The following is a 22,339-nucleotide window of genomic DNA, read 5'->3' on the forward strand; positions in this document are numbered from 1 at the left end:
AGAGTGGATCCAAGTGCAAGAGCAAGGGGAAGGTTAAGTTTGGAAAATGATCCTAGAATCCTGGCTATAAAAGTATCTCAGAAGCCATTAGTTTCAATTCTCCCATTTGGCAGAAAAGGAATCGAAGCTGAGAAAGGTTAAATGATTTGTCCAGGGATACACAAAGAGGCAGTAAGCATCTGATAGCAGGCTTTGAATTCAGCTCTCCCTTCCTCTTTCACTATGCCACAGGATTAGCCTTGGAGCAACATTCCTCTGGGTACATATGCCCTGTTAACATGTTGATTAGTAAAGTGATTTAATGTTGAATCAGTTGTGACAATGATTTTCCCATCTATTGGAAGCCAGACAAGAGTCTGTTAGTCTAGATAACACTGATCAGTTCATGGGACCATGGCACTGATAGTCACCTATTTATAAAAAGCTTTTCCACATGGTCATTCTCCTCTTTGGCTAAGAACTAAACTAAAAATACACAGATAGCATGCTTTTCTTCAAACAGAATTCTAAATGCTCTCTGCAGTGCTCTGGCTTTCTATGAAGAAAAGAAAGAAGCTCTTTATGTGATGTTTACTGGGCATGGAAGGAAGGACCAAAGAATTTATCTACAACCTTTTAACCACATTTCAGAAAATGCAACAAATGATCAGTTGGTGAGTTCTGTCGATTCAATTCCCAAATATCTCTTGTATCCATACCTGCCTTTCCACTTTCACTACTATAACCCTAGATTAAGCCCTCATCTCAAGTCGAATGAGCTGTTGAAATAACATCCTAACTGATTTCCCTTTCTCTAACCTCCCCTTTACACCATAAATTTATCAGTTGTTAATCTCCCTAAAAACATGTCTAATAATATTGGAAGGAAGGAAGGAAGGAAGGAAGGAAGGAAGGAAGGAAGGAAGGAAGGAAAAGAGGAAAATCAGAGACTCCCTATTTCTCCCTGAATGAAATAAAATAACCTGGCATTTAAGACTTTCTAAAACATGGTTTTTAATCTTCCCTATTTCATGGTACTATTTCATGCTATTTCAACTAAATTAAATTTTTTTTTAAAAAGTATTTATTAAGTACCTAATAGGTATAAGACATTGTGTTAAGCAAAGAAGACAAAAAAAGCAAATTCTATGAAATGGAAAAAATTCATTAATTGCTTACCATGTACCAAACATGATGCTACATTCTGAGAATACAAATATAATACTACAGTCAGTGATATATTGAGTCACATACTCAGAGGACTCGTGTTTGTGTTAAATTCATGGTAGATGGAAAGGTCAGGAATTATTGAGGGAAAATTGAGTACAATTTGATTATATGATCATCGGGGCACATTGGCCAGGGAACAGGATCTTGAGAACAGGGTAGATAAGTGATTTCTGACCAATGATATTGAATTTGAGAGTTGGGATAGAATGAGTACAAGCAGCATCAAGCTGACAATAGGAAGTTGTTGCATGGTGAGAACTTGGTCATGGATCAAGATGGAAGGTGGATGGAACCACAGAGAAGAGGATTGCAGTTGGAATCAGGCAGACAAATACCAAAAGTTCAATAACACTTTATATACTAGCTGTGTGACCCTTGGTAAGTCACTTAACTTCTCAGTCTCAGTTTCCTCATCTGTAAAATGGAATAATAGTGTACCAAACAAAACAAGGTTGTTGTAAGGAACAAATGAGATAAAATATGTACATTGCTTTGCAAAATATAAAACACTGTTTAAATGCTAGTTACTATCAGTTGTGACTAAGAATAAAATATGTGGCTCCTGCCTTAGTGGAAATAGGTATTACTGATTTTTCTTTCTGTTATCTGAAAAACATTTCCTGCAGTCAGGTAGAACCCTTCTCATACTGCTCTTCTTCTTGAAAATGCTCACACCCTTATCTAAGAAAAACTTTTCTACCTTTACTTTTTGACATTTTTCATCTCTTCCAAAGCACAGTTCAGCTTCTTCTCTGAAGGACCCTGTTCTTCCCAACTGAAAATTATCTTTCCTACCTGGAATCACTGAGATTACTAACTGAAAATGAATGTGTGTGTGTGGGGGGTAAATGATTACTAAACTCTTTTTGTAGATATTGGTGTATATCTATTAGATCATAAGTTCCTCAAAGGCATTTATCATTTTTGTATACTTAGCACTTAATATAGAATCATATATAATAAACACATGATTTTTTAAATTTAATTGAATTCCCAAATCATCAAATTTTTTTTTTAAATAATGCATACAGTTTGATCAGGCTTGACCTGGGTGCTGGATGCCAGGCATTTTTATAAATTGCCTTAATCTTTAAGTGATCTTCAAATACATAACCCAAAGACTTGGAAACTGTCTTAGACAGTCAATGTGGACACTTAAGATGAATTTTCTTCTAATCTGATATTTTTTTCCATTCACAGGAGAGGGAGTGAGACATGGTAGAATTAGAGGTTAGTATTATGTGGAATAAGTACTATTTCAGAGAACTGGTTTAATAGCAAGACTCCGAAAGGAACATTTGCTATGTGACTACCAAAATTTATTCTGGGAAAATTTCTCTTTTCTTACTCAAAAAATATAACAATAGATAAGAAATAGTAAAATTCATACAGTATTCACAATGTTGAAAATTTCCATAATAGTAGAATTCTGTGCCCACATCATCCTATTAACTTCTATGTTGCCTGTGGGTTTATATTGATATTTTGAGAGTTGGGATAGAATGGAATAGGTGAATGCTGAAGTATTTAAATGAGATATATAGATTCAATAAGTCCATCATCCATACCTCTATCCCTACCCCTTTAGTTTAGTTATTAGACTTTTAAAGCCACCAGATAAATTTTAACCTTGTGAATTCAGTAAAGCAGAAATACACACAAAAAAACCAGAAAACTAAAATATAAGGACTTGTTGACACAATTTATCTATATTTCACATATATATATTTGTATTTTATAACTTTTTAAAATTTGTTTCTATTGTGTTTATTTCTGCATGTAAATTTTTGGAGAAGCAATGGCAAGGAGGAAGTTACAAATTTTGACTTTGCCGTTATAGAGATCTCCAAGTATGACAACTACTCTCAACAATTAAACTATCTATAATTTATGGTCTTTACGAGACTGAGAAGTTATGACTCAACCAAGGTCAACCTTGAAATATTTGTCAGAAGAAGAAACTGAAGGCAGATCTTTCTTAATTGAAATCCAAATGTCTATCCACATCCAGGCTGTTTGTATAGTGAGTCTTATCCCCCTTTAAGTCCCCACTATTCTCATTTTATAGAACAGTAAAGTGAAACTCAGAAAATTTAAGTGACGAATCCATTATAACACAGGTAATCATAGTCACAGCCCAGATTCAAATTCATTTTAGTTTTCTACTATATTGTGCTATCATAATATTTGCTGAATTTTTAAAACTGAATTTTAAAGCAGTGGCAATGACAGGTTTAGGCATTGTTGTTATTGTTGCTGTTGTAATTGTTGTTTTTATGGAGTTTTCCAACTCTTTATGACTCTGTTGCATTTTTTTTTTTGGTGGAGATACTATAATGACCTTTCATTCCCTTCTACTCATTTTAGAGATGAGGAAAATGAGACAAACAGGTTTAAGTGACTTGCCCAGGTCAAATAGCTAGCAAATGTCTGAGGTCATATTTGAACTTAGGAAAATTTGACTTCAGGGGTGACTATCTAATGTGCCACCTAACTGCCATTTGAGTTCTTATCACATGGTCAAATTTAAGTTTTAATATTAAGGGAAGGAAAAATTATAAATAATGGGTTTCTGTTGTGCTTTTACAATACAGTATATGTGTATATGCATGTATGCATATATGAGTGGGGTTTTTCTTTGTTTTTAAATAACCTAGAAAAGGAAGGGGCAAATCACTCTAGTATTTTTGTCAAAAAAAATCCCAAATGGGGTCATGGAGAATCAGACATGACTGAGATAACTCAACAACAACAAAAAGTTTGCTTCCTGGTAGAGAAATTCCTTCTACAATACAGAACAGCAAATGTTAGCCAACTAGAAATCTATTATAAATTTAGTTCAAGTTTATTCAATTAATACTATTATTCATAAACTATACATACATAAACTATACATAGGTAACCAGTGGCATAATAACTGTAAAACCTCCTTAACCTCTCTGCCCCTAGTTTTTCATGAAAAGTTCTCTCTTCCTTTAATTTCCAGTTACTGACCATTAGACGGTTATTCTCTTCTCTTTCCTTCATTCAATGTGATTTCAATTGATATTTATTAAGAATCTGTTTCTTAATTATGAACTCTATTTAGATTATTCTCAGATCTATTTATGTAGCTCTAGCCTCTCCTCTCACCTCTAGTCTCACATCTCCAACTTCCTCTTGGATGCCTTGAATGGAATGCCCCATTAACATCTTAAGCTCATTAAAATCAAACCCATTATCTTTCTCCTTAAATGACCTCCCATCTTCCAAACTATGCTGTTATTATTGGGAACCTCACCATCCTTCTAGTCATCCAGGTTCATAACCTTTGAGTTGTGACTTCTTACTCTCTAAGTCCCTTGTTCAATCTGCTTTTAAATACTGTTGAATTCACCTTCCCAAATTTCTTAGATATGCTTTCCTCTCTCCTGTGAAATGGCCACCATCCCAGCACAGAATTTTATCACCTTATGTTTGAATTGTAATACCCTGCTAGTTGGTTTCCTTGCCTCAAGTCTCTCCCACTGTAGAGCATCTTTCATTTCTAAATTATCTTTCTAATATATAGCCTGATCTGTCATTCTCCATTCTCTACCTATTCCAATTCCATAAAGACCAATGGTTCCTTATTGCCTCCAAGGTTAAATCCCAAATCTTTTTTTTCTACCTTTCCTTCTTACCCTACATTTCCAGTCTTATTACATCCCCTCCCATACCCATGTACATATTGATCCAGCCTTCTTGGATTCTGCTTGTAGATGTCAGTGGATTAAAGTGAGTTTCCATCTCCCAGCTCTGATTATTTTCACTATTTGTGAATATTTCATACATGAAATATGATCTCACTGATCATCTCTGCCTCCTGATTTTTTTATCTTTTTAAGCCTCAGTTAGTATCCTACCTTCTGCAAGAAGCCTTTACTAGTTCTTAAAATGTGCACCTTCCCTGTGAGATTCCCTCCAATTTTACAGAAATGTCTTGTTTGCACATGGTAATTTGTATGTTGTCTTCCCCATTATCTTGTGAGTTCTTTAAAGGCAGGGACTGCCTATGCTTCCCCACCCCCACCTTTTTTGGTATCTCTTGCACTTAGTTCATTGACTGGCATGTAGTATGTCCTTAATAAATGCTTGCTGACTGACTGTCTATCATGAAAATAAAAACCTAGTTCCTGCCTACAGTGAGAATAACATCTGCAAAACAGGCAAACTAATACTAAGATGTGCCAAGTAAATTGGAGCAGAATCTAATACAGTTTTCCTTTTTCCTGGGAAGTAAATCTGAGAGAGTCATGAGCTCCTAAGTATTCTGTGACTCTTGACAACAGAGCATCAAAGTCATTTCATCCCTCTATTTTCTCATTTTTCAAAAGGGCAAGAATAATATCTTAGCTGCCTATCCCATTCCATAGAGGTGTATTTAACAACTACAGCAAAAAATTTTGTAAACCACAAACTACCAGTTACTGTTATTATTATATTCCAATCTATACTCACTACTTTATTATATGAACATCATAGTCATAGATCTAGCACTGGAAGGGTCCTACAGGTACATCCATCCCAAGTCTAGCTGGATAAAAAGGTTCACTGAGAAATTTGGAGTAATAAATACTCTCTATTCCATCCTGTGGTAGACCAGGCCTTAGGAGTCAAGTAAGGTTCAGGTTTAGATCTGAAACGTAATAAGATGTTCTTAATCTATTTAAGTATCAATAAGTTTACTTGACTAAAGCATAGAAGAGTTATTTATTCATCAAGAATGTAGCATCATTTTACTTGGCACCACTTTTCCTACCCCTTGATAAGCTATGATGGTACCCTATTTGAATGTGTCAATCATGAGGAAGAAACTCCTTCATTCCTCATAAATTGACTTTTGTAGACCACCTTAAACTGATTAAGTCTCAAGAAGAGTTTTAGTACCTTTTAAAGGAAAATGTTCTAACCTATATGGGATAGATGTTGCCCCTAGAACATACTTTCTTAACACTCAGTCAATGCTTTCTGTGAAGAGCCCAACTTTTATGCTTGACAATTGTTTCCACATAATTGTTTCAATTATTTTATTATTTTGATGTTTCCCCCTACTTAGCTCATCTTCAAATCATAGAAAAGTTGAATGAGTCCTCAAATATCATGTAGTGTAATCACTAGCCATAAATGAATGGCATCTATAAGATCTCCAAGTATTCATTCAACCCTTACATGAAGACTATACTTCCTTTGTGATTTTAGGCAGGTCTTCAAATCCACTTCAAGGAAATTATGAGTGTAAGTCATCTTTTTCTTTTTTTTTGCAAGGCAAATAGGGGTAAGTGGCTTGCCCAAGGCCACACAGCTAGATAATTATTAAGTGTCCGAGATCGGATTTGAACCCAGGTACTCCTGACTCCCAGCCCAGTGCTTTCTACACTACGCCACCTAGCCACCCCTTAAGTCATCTTTTTCTATTAAACCTCTTCATCTCACTGCAAAAATAGGACGATTTACTGTAATCACTTCTCTGAACATATTACAAAATTATGCTGCCAGAATGAAGTTAAATTAATCAGAATCTCTTCATAGATCAGAACCTTTATAATGCCTACAAATATTAAATTCCGATATGATTTTTTTGCATTTAATAGTGAGGATCATGCAGGCCAGCATTAGTCATTCTCTCCTCTCAGATGATGGGTATAGGAGGCGAATGAAAAATTAAAATGTTTCACCTGTTTATGGAGAGAAACCTGCCTGTATCCAAAGGTAGGTGCTAAATAATTATAGGCTCTTAGATCTAGAGATGAAAAGGATCTCAGAAGTTAATCTTGTACAACTTCTTTGTTTTACATGGCACCAAATTAAAATCCAGAGAGGTTCAATGACTTTAATGCACAGAGGTAGTATCAGAGGTAAGATTTGAACTCAAATCCTTTAAATCAATGGCAGAGTTCTTTCCATAGTATCACAATGACATCTATTTTGTGTTCTTGCAAAACTGACAAATAACATTATCTTGGCACAGAATCTTTCTCCATTAATAGTAATGTTTGTCCTTGATTTTTTTAAAAAGTCCACAACATCAGGGAAGTGATGCCATGACAAGCTCATGAATTGGAATGTCTAAGTCACCAGCCTCAATTTCTCCTCTAGAGTCATCTGGATCCAGTAGGCAGATACGAATTAGAATGGCTGGAGATAGTCCTGGATGCAAGGCAATCATGGTGAAATGACTTGCCCAAGGTCATACTGCTAGTAAGAGGCAAGTATTTGAGGCTGGATTCAAACTCCCATCCTACTGAATCCATTGCCAGTGCTCTATCCCCTTCACCACAAAGTTGCTTTCCCCATTATGCAACTTTGCCAAGAACATATGAAAAGTTTGCCAATGAAAGGGTGGCAGACCTGGAAGGGACCTTGAGGATGGCAAGTTCTTTATTTTATAGATGAATAAATTATGATCCTAGAAGCAGCTAGATGGGTTAGTGAATAAAGTTTTTAGGTAGGAATCAGGAACACCTGAGTTCAAATCTGACCTCAGATACTCACTAGCTGTGTGACCTTGGGGAGGTACATTTATCTTCTGTTTATCTTAATCATTAGATAAGGAAATGGCAAACACTCTAGTATCTTTGCCAAGAATGACTCATGGGAAGTACAATCCACAGCTCACCAAAAGTCAAACATGACTGAACAAGAACAGAGACCCATATAGAAGGAAATTAATTGACAGAATTCGTTTGTAGCAGAGATAGAATTTGAAACCAGTCTCCCATCACCATTCTCTTGTCTTCATTTTTTTAAGTTAATAAACAGTAAAGGGAAAACCAGAAACAACTGTACAATTTCTATTTGAAAGTCTCTTTCAAATAGATCCTTGATGGATCTTGCTCTTTAATCCTTAAATCATTATAAAGACATGTGTTTTTGTTACTCTTATTATTATACTGTCTTTTAAAAATCAGAGGTTGCATCTTCACAATGACAACATAGCTGGTTGAAAAGTGAAGAATTTCAACTAACTAAACATCATATTGTCCATCCTATGACTGTATAGTCTAGTTAATTTTCTATAATATAAACTTTTTTTGGTTTGACTATTGAAACAAGAGAAAATCACAATATGGACCTCACAAACCAAGATTGAGTCATTGAGCAAGTGACTGATAATGAATGAATCACTCACTAATGATCCCCTTTTTGCTATATCTAATGACTTTGTCTTCTTTTTGTGTGCTCATCCTCCATGATATTTCTTCTCCATTTCACATTGTATATTACCCTTCTTTGAAAGTCATTCTTAACTGAATTTCTATAACACTGTTTGCTTGTTCCCCTCTGACCTCTGTATCTTCTGTGTCTTCTGCAGTCATCATCTTTCCTACAAGTCTTTATTTTTTAAACTTTATCAATTTATTTTATTTTTATACTACAATCATTCCCTAATATAGCTCCCTGCCTTGAATCTTTCCTCAATATTAAATTAAAAAAAAAAACAGTTAAGCAAAGCTAACCAAAGCAATGACCCCTCCTGACACTATATGCAGTTTATATCTACAGTACCCTTAACTCTCTACTAAAGGGAAAGAGATTTATTTCACCATTTTTCTCTGGATCCAAAATTGGACAATATAATTTATCAGAGTTCAATTATTTTTTAGCATTTTTTACATTATTAAAATCCTTAGGAATATTGTTCAACTGATTCTAATTACTTCATTATACATAAGTTCATACAAGTCTTCCCGTATCTCTCTGAATTCCTTTTATTCATCATGTCTTATGGAAAAATAGCACCCTGGTCCTCTCACTTACCTCTAATGGGATATGAGCAAGTAATTTAATTTTCTGGACCACAGTTTCCTCATCTGTAAAGTAAGATAGCAGAACTAGATAATTTCTTAACATCACTTCTAGTCCTTAATATAAAAAATAAATGTTATTAATTAATATAAATACCACAGTTTGTTCAAATAGTCCTCAATTGGTGGGCACCCACTTTGTCTCCACTTAAGAGGATAATACAAAGTGCTATTATGAATATTTTAATATCCATCAAGTTTCTCTTTCTATCATTGTTCTCTTTAGGGTTTATGCCCAGTATATAAAGGTTAAGGCTAGTTTAGCAACTTTTCTCTATTTCCAATCCCCTTCTAGAATGACCAGTTAGCATATTATAAATTCCTGCTTCAGATAGTCCAAACTCTTATGTTTGCTTTCCAATCTAATTTTCCAGGTTTATCTATATACCTTCAGATTGTGTTGTTGTTAGTGAGTTATTTTTCAGTCATGTCCAACTCCTTGTGACCCCATTTGGGGTTTTTTGGCAAAGAAATGAGTTGGTTTGCCATTTTCTTCTCTAGCTTATTTTATAGATGAGAAAAACGAGGCAAACAGGGTTAAAGGACTTGCCAGGATCACAGAACTAGCAAGTATCTAAGGCTAGATTTGAACTTTGAAAGAAGTATTCCCGACTCTAAGTTGACTCCTTGACTATCTATTGGGTCACCTAAAAACACTTTCACATACTTCATATTCCAACCCAATTAATTAGACTGTTCTGTTTTTCTCATTTTTGTCCTATCTTCTGTTCTCTATGCTTTGTTCTCATAATTCCATAAGTGGGGGATTCCAAACCTTCCTTTCTATCATATCTCATATTAGGTGATACCACTATAAGACTTCTCAAATTTTCTTCTGTTTACAGGTGGAAACAATCTTTTCTTCTCCAAATTACTCATTGCACTTTTCCTGGATTCCCCCCTTGCATTTATCTTACTGGTCTATCACATTCAGTTCCATATCTGAATTTTCTCCCTTTCAGTATTCTATATATCCTTGTGTTTTCACTGCCAAGTATAATCTTATAGTAGTTAATAAATGATTTTTAATATTTCTATTTATTTTGCTTTAATGCACAAGTGCTTGTTTTCTTTCTCAGACCTGGTCCTTGCTTGAAAACTGTATCTTGGTGACTGTCTCAGACTGAAGCTTCCTTGAGCTCTTAGAACGTGCAGCCACCTTTGTGGACTTCTCAATTTGAAATCTGTTTCTAAAAGATCTTCACCTTTCTCCTAGTGGTGAGTACCTCCTGAGGCAGCTTTCAATTTTGTGCTTTCTTCCCTCTTAAAAATATAAACTTCTTGAGGACAGGAAATCATCTATCTTTTTTGCTTATATTTGTATTCCCAGCACATAGCACAGAGCCTGAAGCACAGCAAACACTTAATATAGAATCCCTTACTACCTCCCATCTTGCTCTCTCCTGCCCATCCATTCCTTAAAAAAAAGAAATCTTCTAACAAATATGTATATTCAAACAATGAAACAGTTCAGTTATAGTCCATTGTGTCTTGGAGATAATAAATGTGCCCCTGTACAAGATAAAAAGCTTTATAAATATCATGCAATATGATTTAAATGAATCATCACAAATGATCAATCTAATTTAGTCCCCTTAACCACCAAAATAACTGAACCAGATCCAGTTATTTTGATATTTTGAAAGATTAGATTAAATTAACTGGTTGCAATACACTACTTGGAGTTCAATTTACTTAACTTGATTTCCCTTGAAACAATAAGTTAGACATAAAAATGGCTGAAGAAGTGGTGACACATGGCCATAGTCAGAAATATGTCATCATTATGATATAATTTGTAAATGAAATTTCATATTTATTAATGTTATCCAATACTATAAGACAAATAGTCCATTTTCCTCTTCAGGAACTATTACTTTTCCCTTGTGAAATTAATCACTGGTGACACTCTTAAACCTAAGGATATAAACTTATTTATTTATTTAAATATTTTAATTTTTTTCCAACTACATGTAATGATAGTTTTTAACAATCCCTTCCCCCTCCTCTGACAGAAAGCAATCTAATATAAGCTATCCATTTATAAACATGCTTAACATGGATCAATATTGAATATGTTGTGAGCAAAGAATCAGATCCAAACAGAACAAAGAAAACAATAGAGAAGAAAAAATGACATAATACATGACAACTTTTAAAAATTGAAGATAAACTTTAGTCTTCATTTAAATTTCACAATCCCTTCTCTGGATATGGATGTATTTTCCATCACAAGTCTTTTAAAATAGTCTTTGATTATTATACTGGTGAAATAAAAAAAGTCCATCATGAATGATCATCACTCCATGTTGTTGTCAATGTATATAATATTCTTCTGGTTCTGTTCATTTCACTTGCCATCAATTCATGAAAGTCTCTTCAGGCTTTTCTAAAATCCCATCCCTTGTGATTTCTTATAGAATGATACTTTTCCATCACATATGTATATTTTAATTTGTTTAACTGTTCCCCAATTGATGGACATCCCCTCAATTTCCAATTCTTTGTCACTGCACAAACAGCTGCTATGAATATTTTTGTACAAGTAGGATTTTTGCCCTATTTCATGAACTTCTCAAGATACAGGCCCGTAGTGGTATTGGGCATGAAAAGTTTAATGCTCTTTTGGCATAATTCCAAATTTCTATCCAGAAAGGTTGGATCAGTTCACAGCTCCACCAACAATGCATTTATGTCTCAATTTTTTCCCATCCCCTCCAACACTGATCATTTTCCTTTCCAGTCATATTAACCAATCTGAGAGGCACAATGCGGTACCTTTTAATTTGCATATCTCCAATGAATGATGACTGAGAACAATCAGTCATATGACTATAGAGAGCTTTTATTTCTTGGTCTGAGAATCACCTTTCCAAATCCTTTGATATTTATCAATTGTGTAATGACTGCTTTTATAAATTTAACTCAGCTTTGTCAGAAACACCCTTGTTTCCCAGTTTATTACATTCCTTTTAATCTTAGTTGCAGTGGTTTTGTTTGTGCAAAAACTTTTGACTTTAATGTAATCAAAATTATCCTGTTTTTTTAATGTTCTCTATCTCTTCTTTGGTCATAAACTGCTTCCCTTTCCATAGATCTGACAGGCAAATCATTCATTATTCTCCCAATTGACTTATAATATGTCTTTTATGTCTAAGCATTTATATCTGAGACCTTTTATGTCTAATTCTTGCATCCATTTCAGTCTTATCTTGGTGTAGGGTATAAGATCTTGATCTATGACTGGTTTCTGCCACACCATCTTCCAGTTTTCCCAGGAGTTTTCCTAAAAGAGTGAGTTTTTATCTCAGAAGCTAGAATCTTGGTGTTTATCAAAAAGTGGGTTACTATAGTCATTAATTGCTCTCGTTTGCAACTAATCTATTCTACTGATCCACTATTCCTGTTTTTTGGTACCAAATGGATTTGATGATTTATGCTTTATAATATATTTTAGATCTGGTATAGCTAGGCTATCTTCCATTGCTTTTTTTCATTAATTCCCTTGATATCCTTGACTTTCTGTTCCTCCATATTAATTTAGTTACTATTTTTTCTAGTTCACTAAAGTAATTTTTTGGAAGTTTGATTGGCATGGCACTAAACAGATAATTTAATTGGTAAGTAATTTTTTAGAAGTTTGATTGGTAGGGCACTAAATAATTAATTTAATTTTTATATTCATTTTTCTTATATTATCTTGGCCTACCCATGAGTAATTGATATTTGCCCAATTATTTGTATCTGATTTTATTTGTGTGAAAAATGTTTTATAGTTGTTTTCATAAAGTTTCTGAATCTGCCCAGGTAAGTAGGCTCCCAAGTATTTTATGATATCTAATGTTATTTTAAATGGTATTTCTTTTTCTATCTCTTGTTGCTGTATCTTCTTAGTAATATATAGAAATGCCAAGGATTTATGTGGTTTTATTTTATATCCTGAGACTTTGCTAAAGTTACTCACTATTGTCAATAGTTTTTTTAGATGACTTTCTAGGGTTCTCTAGGTTTACAACCATGTCATCTACAAAGAAAGAAAGTTGCTTTTCATTACCAGTTGTGATTCCTTTAATTTTTTTCATCTCTTATTGCTAAAGTTAATGTTTTTGATGTTTTTTGAGGGGGGAGGACAAGGCAATAAGTTTAAATGACTTGCCCAAGGTCGCACAGCCATATAATTATTAAGTATCTCAGTTCATATGTGAACTCAGGACCTCCTGACTCCAGGACCCTTGATAGATTCACTGTGCCACCTACTTGCCTCCTTAAAGCTAAGATTTCTAAAAGATTATTGAATAATATCAATAACAGACATCCTTGTTTCACATCTTATCATATTGGGATGCTTCTAGTTTATCCCCATTCCATATAATGCTTGTTGATGGTTTCATATAAATACTGCTTATCATTTTAAGGAATATTCCATTTATTCCTATGCTCTCTAATGCTTTTAGTAGGAATGGGTGCTGTATTTTGTCAAAAAAATTTTAGCATCTATTGAGATAATCATGTTATTTACGTTAGGTTTGTTATTGATGTGATCAATTACACTGATAGTTTTCCTAATATTGAACCAACCCTGCATTCCTGATATAAATCTTGCTTGATCATAGTGTATTATCTTAATGATAACTTGATGTAATCACTTTGTGAATATTTCATTTAAAAATTTTGCATCCATATTCAATAGAGAAATTGATTAATAATTTTCTTTTCTGTTTTGACTCTACCTGGTTTAGGACTCAGCACCATATAGGTATCATAGAAGGAATTTGGAAGATCTCCTTCTTTATCTTTTTTTTTCAAATAGTTCATATAGAATTGGAAACAATTGTTCCTTGAATATTTGGTAGAATTCACTTATGAGTCTATCTGATCTTGGAGATTTTTTCTTAGTGAATTCATTGATGGCTTATTAAATTTCCCTTGCTGAGATAGGCTTATTTAAGTATTTAATTTCCTCTTCTTTCAGTCTGGAAATTTATATTTTTGCAAATATTCATCCATTTCATTTAGATTATCAAATTTATTGGCAAAATAGTTCCAAATTATTACTATAATTTCCTCCTTATGGGTGGTGAATTCACCTTTTCTATTTTTGATACTAGTAATTTGGTTTTCTTCTTTTTTTAATTCAAATTCACCAAAGTTTTATCTATTTATTTTTTCATAAAATCCCAGAGTTGGTTTGATTAGTTCAATAGTGTTTTGTTCTTTATTTTATTAATTTCACCTTTAATTTTCAGAATTTCTAATTTAACATTTAATTGATAATTTTTAATTTATTCTTTCTCTAACTGTTTTGGTTGCATGCTTAAAGGTTCATTGATCTCTTTCTCTATTTTATTCATGTAAACATTTAAAGATATAATATATTTTCTAATAACTACTTTGGTTATATCCCATAAATTTTTGGTTTGTTGTCTCATTATTATCATTTCTTGGGTGAAATCATTAATTCTTTCTGATTTGTTGTTTAATCTACTAATTCTTAAAAATTTTGTTATTTAGTTTCTAATTAGTTTTAGGCCTATCTCTCCCTTAACTTTTTTACATATAATTTTTATTGCATCATGATCTGAAAAGGATGCATTCATTATTCAGTCTTTCTGCATTTGATTATGAGGTTTTTATGCCATTAATACATGGTCAATTTTTGTATAGGTGCCATGTACCACAGGGGAAAAAAAAGGTATAATCCTTTCTATCCCCATTCAATTTTCTCCAGAGGTATATCATATCTAAGTTTTTTAATTTCCTTAATTTCCTTCTTGTTTATTTTATGGTTAGATTTATCTAATTCTGAGAGAGGGAGGCTGATGGCCCCCACCAGTAGAGTTTTCCTGTCCATGTCTTTCTGTAACTCTTTTACCTTCTTCTCTAAGAATCTGGATGCGATATCACTTGGTGCATGCACATTTAGTATTGAAATTACTTCATTGTTTTTGATAACTTTTAGGAGAATATAGTTACCTTTCTCACCTTTTTTAATGAGATCTATTTCTGCAACTTCTTTGTCTGAGATAAGGATTGCTACCCCAGCGTTTTTCATTTCAGCTGAAACATAATATATTCTGCTCTAGCCTTTTACTTTTATTTTACTCTGTGTGTATCTCTCTGCATCAAATGTGTTTCTACAAACAGTATATTGTAGGATTCTAGTTCTTTTTTCTTTTTTTTAAATTTATTTTTATTAAAGATATTATTTGAGTTTTACAATTTTCCCCCCCATCTTGCTCCCCCCCCCCCCGGAAAGCACTCTGTCAGTCTTTACTTTGTTTCCATGTTGTACATTGATCCAAATTGGGTGTGATGAGAGAGAAATCATATCCTTACAGAAGAGAAGTCTAAGAGGTAACAAGATCTGACAATAAGATATGTTTTTTTCTAAATTAAAGGGAATAGTCCTTGCACTTTGTTCAAAGACCACAGCTCCTTATCTGGATACAGATGGCACTCTCCTTTGCAGACAGCCCAAAATTGTTCCCAATTGTTGCACTGATGGAATGAGCAAGTCCTTCAAGGTTGAACATCACTCCCATGTTGCTGTTAGGGTGGACAGTGTTTTTCTGGTTCTGTTCATCTCACTCAGCATCAGTTCATGCAAATCCCTCTAGGTTTCCCCTGAAATCCCGTCCCTCCTGGTTTCTAATAGAATAGTGTTCCATGACATACATATACCACAGTTTGCTAAGCCATTCCCCAATTGAAGGACATTTACTTGATTTCCAATTCTTTGCCACCACAAACAGGGCTGCTATAAATATTTTTGTACAACTAATGTTACCCTTTTTCTTCATCTCTTCAGGGTATAGACCCAGTAGTGGTATTGCTGGGTCAAAGGGTATGCACATTTTTGTTGCCCTTTGGGCATAGTTCCAAATAGCTCTCCAGAAGGGTTGGATGAGTTCACAGCTCCATCAACAGTGTAATAGTGTCCCAGATTTCCCACAACCCTTCCAACAATAATCATTATCCTTCCTGGACATATTGGCCAATCTGAGAGGTGTGAGGTGGTAACTCAGAGAACCTTTAATTTGCATTTTTCTAATAATTAATAATTTAGAACATTTTTTCATATGACTATGGATTACTTTGATCTCCTCATCTGTAAATTGCCTTTGCATATCCTTTGACCATTTGTCAATTGGGGAATGGCTTTTTGGTTTAAAAATATGACTCAGTTCTCTGTATATTTTAGAAATGATTCCTTTGTCAGAATCATTAGTTGTAAAGATTGTTTCCCAATTAACTACATTTTTTTTTATCTTGGTTACATTGTTTTATCTGTGCAAAAGCTTTTTAATTTAATATAATTGAAATCATCTAATTGGTTTTTGGTGATGTTCTCCAACTCTTCCTTAGTCATAAACTGCTCCCCTTTCCATAGATCTGACAGGTAGGCTAGTCCTTGATCTTCTAATTTGCTTATAGTATTGTTTATTATGTCTATGTCCTGTAACCATTTGGATCTTATCTTGGTAAAGGGTGTGAGGTATTGGTCTAATCTAAGTTTCTTCCATACTAACTTCCAATTTTCCCAGCAATTTTTATCAAAGTGGGAGTTTTTATCCCAATGGCCAGACTCTTTGGGTTTATCAAACAGAAGATCACTATAATTATCTCCTGCTTTTACACCTAGTCCATTCCACTGGTCCACCACTCTATTTCTTAGCCAATACCAGACAGTTTTGATGACTGATACTTTATAATATAGTTTTAGATCAGGTGGGGTTAAGCCACCTTCTTTTGCACTTTTTTTCATTAAGCTCCTGGCAATTCTTGACTTTTTTATTTCTCCATATGAATTTCCTTACAATTTTTTCTAACTCGTTAAAGTAATTTTTTGGAATTTTGATTGGTAGAGCACTAAACAAATAGTTTAGTTTTGGTAGAATTGTCATTTTTATCATATTAGCTCTACCTATCCATGAGCAGTTGAAGGATTCTAGTTCTTAATCCACTTTGCTATCCCTTCTGTTTTATGGAAGAATTCATCTCATTCACATTCACAGTTATAATTACTAACTCTTTATTTCCCTTCTTGCCATCCCCCCTCCTTTTTTATTTATCCACTTCTTTGGTGTTATCCCTCCTTCCCTGTATTTTGCTTTGGAATACCACCTCCCCAAAGGTTTTTCCCCATTCTATCCACCACTCTCCCTTTTCATTTCCCCTTTCCCCTTTCCCCTTCTTTTCCCTGTCTATCCCCCTTTCCTCTCCTAATACTTGAAATATAATATAAATTTCTAAATTCAACTGAACTTATGTATGTTGACACATCTTTGAACCAAATCTGCTGAAAGTAAAATTCAGGAGGTTCTTTCTTTCCTTTTTTCCCTCTATTTCAATGGGTCCTTTGTACCTCTTCATGTTATACATTTACCCCATTCAATCTCCCCATTCCTCCCTCTCTTTTCAATTCCCTCCTTTTTTAAAGAAATTATTTTTTAAAATCATTCTATCAAAGTCATGTACATACCAAAGTCATGGAATGTCCATACCTTCAGTCTAGACATATTCCCTCTAATAGAATTACACTTCTCAAGAATTATGAGAATTTTCCTCCCAGATGGGGATGTAAAAACTTTAATCTTATTGAATAATATTGTTCTTATTCTCTGTTTACCTTTTCATGTATTTCTGGAGTCTCCTGTTTGAAAATCACATTTTCTGTTTGGATCAGGTCTTTTCATCAGGAAAATTTGAATGTCACCTATTTTTTTTTTAAATGTCCATCTTTTACCCTGAAAGAGAAGGTCATTTTGCTGGAGAGGAGACTATTGCTTATAATCCAAGCTCCCTTAATCTCCAGAATATCATATTCTAAACTTTTCAATTCTTTAATGTTGATGCAGACAGGTTTTGTGTAATCCTGACTATGGTTCCTTGGTTCTTTCTGGCCACTTGCAGATTTTTCTCCTTGATCTGATAATTCTGTTGTTTGGCCATGATATATTCCTTGGTGTTTTCATTTTGGGATCTCTTACAGGAGGGAAATGGTGGATTCTTTCAATGACTGTTTTACCCTCTGTTTCCAGAATATCAGGGCAGTTTTCTTTAACTTTATTCTAAAGTATGGACTTTTTTAAATCAATGTTTACAAGTTGACCCATAAGTTTCCCCTAGATATATTTTCAAGGTCAGTTATTTTACCAATGAGGTATTTTATATTTTCTTCTATTTTTCTTTTTTATTTTGTTTACCAGATCCTTGTTTCATGAAGTCATTAGCTTCAACAGATTCCAATCTATTTTTCAGATAAGAATTTTCTCCATATAGCTTTTACATCTCCTTTTCCATTTAATAAGTTCTATTGTTGAAGTAGTTATTATTAACCTTTTCCATTTGCCCAATTGTGTTTTTGAGGGAATTAATTTATTTTTTCATTTGTCCAATTGTATTTTCTAAGGATTTGTTTTCTTCTGTCATTTTTTGTTGTAAGATATTAATTTTCTCCTACATTTCTTTTCCCAGATTTTCCATTTGATTTTTAAACTCCTTTCTGATCTCTCCTAAGAAGTCTTTCTGGGCTGGGGACCAATTCATATTCTCCTCTGAAGCTTCACATATAGTATTCCGTCTGTCCTCATTTTCTGAACTAGTATCCTTATCTCCAAGGTAACAATCAATAATATGTGTTTTGCACTGGCCTTTTTTTTTCATTTTTCCTTAGACTCTTCTGTTGAGGGAGGGGCTGTTGAGAACTTTATAGACAGACCAACCAGAAAGGAACACCAGAAGCTTTCTTTAGATTGTGTTTGGGGTGTCAGTGGTCCATTCCCTAGGCCTGAGGCTTGGATCTAGGCTGTCTTCACACAACCCAGTTGCTGGGCTGGGTGATCAAGGCAGGAAACTCTAGAGGGTTTCTCTGGATAGTTAGTGCTGGGGAAGTTCTGATGCCCACACCCAGGCTTTTAGGCAAGGTGTTAAGGCTTGGGATTATTTCTGTTTGTACTGGAGAAAGCCAGAAATTCCCACAGGAACCTGGGAGAGAGAGGGAGGGGACTTGACTGGGAACACTGGGGGCTTGCAGCCCAGGCCTTCCAAACCAGCCAAGTCTGCCCACTATGTAAACCACAAAGGCTTCCACTCTCACCACAAATGTTTTTGCTCCTACCACTGTGGTTCTCAGATTAGTTATGGCCCCTATGCTAGTAGGTGTCTGCTCTCTGCCCTGAGCATACCCACACTGTTTGGTGATAGACCTTTCTCGATGTCCCCCTCTGTTCGTTTTGTGAGTTATGTCATTTCAAATCTGTTAAGAGGCTTGATTCATGTCTGTTCTGAAGGAAAGCCAGGAAAGTTTAAAACAGTGCCTGACTTCTCTCTACCATCTTGACCCAAAGTCCTATAATATACTTTTGAGTAGGTTAATTACATCAAAATTAACAGAGAAAGCTGGTTGTTGTCCTTAATTCTCAAAAAAGTCCAAAATAGCATCACTACACTGGGGTCATGGTACAGTGTGACCGACTGATAAGGTTACAGGTGATCAGTTTGCCCTGAATGAGGCATGATGTTCTGTGGAGTCTAAACCAAGGAGAGCTGTGATGAAAAATGAAAAGAAGTATCATCTACATATTTATCCAAATTGTTGATTAAGATGATAAACAAAATGAGGTTTAGGATGGTTGGTATCTTTCATAATCAAAGAAAATCAAAATTGCATCACTATGCTGAGGTCAATGTACGGTGTTCACTAATAGGAGCTAGGAAGAATGTAGTTCATATAAATGTTTAGAATGGAGAAATCTCTAAATCTGTAATTCTCATATTACTCGAGCTACTGCAATTCTGTTTTTCTCAGAATGTAGTGCCTTCTTTGATGTGAGCATGCCATACTGGGTGGTGCTGTGCCTATGTCTGTCATCTCTCACAATTGTTCCAAAAATACTTCCAAGAGATCTTGAGAGTATACTAGAATTTTTCTTCTGATTTCTTTGTGAGCACTTGCCTTATGTGAGTGCTCTGTAAAATAGTCTTTTAAGCAAATGTGCATTTGGCATTCTAAAAACATGATCATCCATTGACATTGGGTTCTCTGAAATCCAATTTGAAAGCTTGTCAGCTCAGCTCAGGAAAGGATCTCAGTATCTGGTGCCTTACCTTACCAGCTAATCATCAGAATCTTCCTAAGATAATTAAAAGGAAAATGATTCAGTTTCCTGGCATAACATGTTGCTGTTACACTCTTCAGATTTCACAAGCAAGCAACAATGAGGTCAGTACAACAACTGAAGATTTTTTTTTTCATTTTGTAGGTAGTCTAATACCTCTTTTCTTCCTCACTTTGCTTCCAAGCCTCCCAAACATTGAACTAGCTCTGGCAATGCATGCATCTACCTAGTCATCTATGTATACATTCCTGGAGAGTATACAACCAAAGTGAGTGAATTATCCAGAATATGTGAAATTTACCCATCTGCTGTGACTGATGATTCTTTGTATGAATAGTGTGGTACTGACTGGTAGAGAACCTCTATTTTCTTGGTGTTCCTTGTTAGATCAAAATAAGCATAAGTAGAAGAGACTTGATCCACACTTTGTTGCATCTCAGCCTCAAAGACCATATTAAGTGCACAATCATTTATGAACAAAATGTCATGCACCAATTCATCCTTCACTAGTTGTTGATGATGCCTAAGAATACCTAATAATGACCTAGATATTTTGAAGAATAAAGATATAGTCTACCCTCCAGGATCTTCTGATCTAGTTAAAAGGAAAAAATAATTAATATCTAAAATAATAGTGAGACATATTTGATTCAGGAAAATTTTGGTAAGGACACTATCAACTTCTAATTAATAAGCAGTAAATATTTATTAAATTCTTACTATGTTAGGTGCTGGACATACAAAGACAAGTGAAATAGTTCATATCCACAAGAAACTTACATTCTATTGGGGAAACAATGTATTTGTATTCAGTTATTTAAAAGATAAATACGAGATGAATACAAGGTAATTTGGAGAGAGAGTGAGGAGACACCAACAGTAGATGGTATCAGAAATAACATCTTGATGAAGGTTCTACTTGAGTTTAGAATTATAGAATACTAGGGATTCTGAGCAGGAGAGGAAAACAACAACTATGTTCTAGGAGTTAAGAATGACCAGTATAAATAGCTTAGAGAAAGGAAGAAGAGCAGCAACTTCAAAATAAGCTGAACTATAAAGGACAAGAAGGGGAATATTGTTTATGAAGACTAGAAATATGGTTTGAGGTCTAAATGTCAAACAGAGAAGCTATTTTTTTGGTCTAAGAGGTACTAAGGAGCCACTAGAGTTCACTGAGTAGAAGAGTGATATGGCTAGTTTTCTACATAAGGAAATCCCTTTGGCAACTAAAAGAAAAGAATGGATTGAGAATGGTTCAGTTTTAGAAAAACACTCAACATAATTGAACATATTAATAGCAAAACCAACAGAAATCGTATGATTATCTCAATAGATGCTGAAAAACCTTTGATAAAATACAACATCCATTCCTATTAAAAACACTAGAAAGTTTAGGAATAAATGGAGTCTTCCTTAAAATAATTAGTATCTAAAATCATGAACAATATTATATGTAATGAGAATAATCTTGGAGCATTTCCAATAAGATCAGGGATGAAACAAAAGGATGCCCATTAACACCATTACTATTCAATATAGTATTAAAATGCTAACTTTAACAATATGAAAAGAAAAAGAAATTGAAAGAATCAGAATTAGCAATGAGGAAGCAAAGCTATCACTCTTTGAAGATGATTATGATGTTATACTTAGTGAACCTGAAAAGATCATCTAAAAAAATTCCTTGAAACAATTAACAAATTCAGCAAAGTAGCAGAATATAAAATAAGCACACATAAATCATCAACATTTCTATATATGAACAGCAAAGTCCAAGGGCAAGAAATAGAAAGAGAAATTCCATTTAAAGTAACTCTAAACAGATTTTAATACTTAGGAATCTACCTACCAAGACAAACCCAGAAACTGCCTCACACAATTAAAGTCAAATCTAAATAACTGGAAAAATGTCAATTGATCTTGGTTAGGTAGAGCTACTATAATAAAAATGGCATTTCTACCCAAATTAAAATACTTATTCAGTGCCCTACCAATCAAACTACCAAATAATTATTTTACCGAGCTAGAAAAAAATCGTAACAAGATTCAACAAAAATTCAAGAATAGCAAGGGAACTGATAAAAAAAATGTAAAGAAAGGTAGACTAGCTCTACAAAATCTAAGGCTATACTCTAAATTGGCAGTCATCAAAAGAAATAGAATTAAGAAATAGAGTATCAA

General features: G+C 34.1%; 1 long non-coding RNA gene across 1 annotated transcript in view; it reads left to right on the forward strand.

Moving 5' to 3' along the window:
- Positions 1-505: 505 nt before the first annotated feature.
- LOC141521472 (uncharacterized) overlaps positions 506-22,339 on the forward strand; it is a 97,576-nt gene continuing 75,742 nt past the window's right edge. Inside the window, exons 1-2 of the long non-coding RNA XR_012477949.1 lie at positions 506-653; positions 10,115-10,253. This is a non-coding gene — a long non-coding RNA (uncharacterized LOC141521472). The remainder of the gene's footprint in view (positions 654-10,114; positions 10,254-22,339) is intronic.

The sequence above is a fragment of the Macrotis lagotis genome, chromosome 1 (assembly GCF_037893015.1).
Source record: "Macrotis lagotis isolate mMagLag1 chromosome 1, bilby.v1.9.chrom.fasta, whole genome shotgun sequence".
NCBI lineage: Eukaryota > Metazoa > Chordata > Mammalia > Peramelemorphia > Peramelidae > Macrotis > Macrotis lagotis.